Raw genomic sequence first — 2,500 nt, 5'->3', positions numbered from 1 at the left:
TGGTAACCACATAGAATATGTCTGGTCTGGTACCTGTCATAATATATATAAGGCTACCAACTATTTGTAAAGAGTTGCATCACCCAATACATCTGATCCTACAGTAGAAGTGTTAACAATACTTAATTCACATGATGTGTTTCTTACATGACAATCTGACATTCTAAGTCTGTCCAAAATATTTTCAAAATATTTAGTTTGATTCACTTCAATGTAATCTTTGTGATGAATTTTCCTTTACCGTTAGGTCCAGGTTTCACTTGATAAATCCATCTTCCACCTACTGCTGTGCGATTCTTGGGTAGTGAAGTGAGTTCGTAGGTGTTGTTGTCCTGTAGTGAAGCAATCTCCTCATCCATGGCTTTCTTCCATTAGTGTCCCTCTGGAGATGGTATAGCTTTGGGTCATGTGACATTCGATAGCAGTGATGTATAAAGCTAGTATGTGTCACACTGGAGATACTGTTGTCCAGATCATCTGTAACATAGTCATCTAACCTAGAGGGTTTCTTTCTTTCTCTGGATGGATATCTTCTTTTTGTATCTTCATCCACTGGTATTCCTTCTCGGTCTTTAGCTGGACATTTCCTGTCTCCATCAGCATCAGCTAGCGCCTCATCTTGGGCCGCTTGATGTGGTTTTTGCTGGAGCCTCGTCACTCAAACTTTGTTCGGCACTTGGGGATTCTGCCTTACAAGTTGAGTTATCCACAAATTTGACTATTCTTACCTTTCTTATAGTCTGAGTATCTGGAAAGTATATCAAGTAGGCTGGACTTTGATCATCATAGCCCACATATACTCCTTCCTTACTCCTTGGATTTAGTTTCTTACTCTCTTGTTCATATGCAAAACATTTTGTTCCAAAGATATTCATTTTGCTTATGTTTGGCCGTCTTCCAGTAAGCATTTCTACTGGGGTCTTTTGAGTCCTGAGGTTATAGCACCTATTCCTGATGTAACAGGCAGTCTTCACAGCATAACTCCACATATCCTTAGGTAATTTTGATTCAATCAGCAAACAGCGAGCCATGTCAAATATTGACCTGTGTGATCTCTCAACTGTGCCATTCTGATGTAGTGAATAAGGTGCAGAGAACTCTTGTTTAATCATGTTCTCTGTCAAGAGTGTTCTGAACCCATTGTTCGTAAACTCTGTTCCGTGGTCATATCTTGGGCTTTTAATATTCCCATATGGTGCTGTTTCTGCAAGATATCTTTTCTTAGCTGTCACTGTATCACTCTTACTTTTAATTAGGTAAATTCTAAGAGCTCCGGAGTAGTCATCAATAAAGGAGATGCTGTACCTGTAACCTCCTCGTGCTGGTGGGTTTACAGGATCAACTACATCACAGTGGACTAAATCTAATGGCTGTTGGGCCTTTTTGTCAGCCTCTCTACTCCTATACTGTGTCATCTTACCAAGTGTACATGTGGTGCAGTTAAACTTATCTTTCCTAATTATATGCATTCCGTCAGCAGTTGCTTCAAGTTTTTGCACATCAGCCACATTGCAATGCCCTAGGATTTTATCCCACTCTTCTAGGGTGTGCTTGGCTTCCCCTACATAGACTTTGTTAAACTTATCCATCTGAGAACCAGTGTGTGGCTTACCTCTACGTAGATAGAACAACAATGTCGAATATTCTGCCATCCTTGGTAGTTAGAGTACTGCCTTCATGTGAGAATATAACAGTATGTCATCTCTTGATAGCCTTCCAAACTGACATGATATTTTTTTGTAAATCCTGGTATGTATAATGCATCTTTTAGTAGAATACTTCGTGAGTTGCCATCACGATCCTGTATGAAGTCTTTCACATCACCGACTTCTTGCACTGTTCCTTGTTGTCTTTGGCCGTCTGCCAGCTCTATGTAATAGTTTTGTGGATCAAAAGACTCTTGAAATCTCACAAACTTTGGTTGTTTTCTCAATATGTGAAGTGCAGCCACTGTCAATCATTAAGAAGCCCTCTTCTTCTAAGCTAGCTACATTCTGTTTTCCACAATCATACAACTCAGTGTTGGTCTCAACAGTATGAAACCTTGATGAGTGTGTTACATGAAAAGAATACTTGATTTTGTTCTTCACTTGTGTCATTTGCTGAGTTTACTGAATTACTACTCTTAGGATTCTTCACTCTACATTCACTGTTACTGTGAGTTCTAGATTTATGAAAGTTGCACCACTTTCTAGCATTTTGAGGATTTTTCACTCTCTGGAACCTACCTCCTTTGCTGCATTTTGATGCAAAATGGCCTGGTTCACCTCACTTGAAACATTTCTTCTGTTTCACTGTGCTGTTGTTGTTGACATTCATGATACTCTCTGTGCTAGAAGTATCCTTCAGACGATCCTCTTGACTTAACAATGCTATATTTAATTCACTCTACTGGTATGGAAGATTACGCTGGCTAGCTACATCAACAAAATTTTCGTACTTCTTTGGAAGTCCATTCAGTGTTCGTACTACTATAAGACCATCAGTAATGTGTTCATCT

At 39.4% G+C, this 2,500-nt stretch overlaps 1 protein-coding gene and 1 pseudogene across 1 annotated transcript in view; one reads left to right on the top strand and one right to left on the bottom strand.

Annotated features, from left to right (window-relative positions):
* Window positions 1-2,500, top strand: part of LOC122254187 (alpha-(1,6)-fucosyltransferase-like) — a 22,587-nt gene that overhangs the window by 12,708 nt on the left and 7,379 nt on the right. The gene's annotated exons all lie outside the window — the stretch shown is intronic.
* The window catches only part of LOC147471170 (uncharacterized), a 2,476-nt pseudogene continuing 423 nt past the window's right edge, over window positions 448-2,500 (bottom strand).

This window comes from Penaeus japonicus, unplaced genomic scaffold (assembly GCF_977035675.1).
Source record: "Penaeus japonicus unplaced genomic scaffold, GWHDUDI00000001_assembly GWHDUDI00000010, whole genome shotgun sequence".
NCBI lineage: Eukaryota > Metazoa > Arthropoda > Malacostraca > Decapoda > Penaeidae > Penaeus > Penaeus japonicus.
This window is presented reverse-complemented; position numbering and strand designations above follow the sequence as displayed.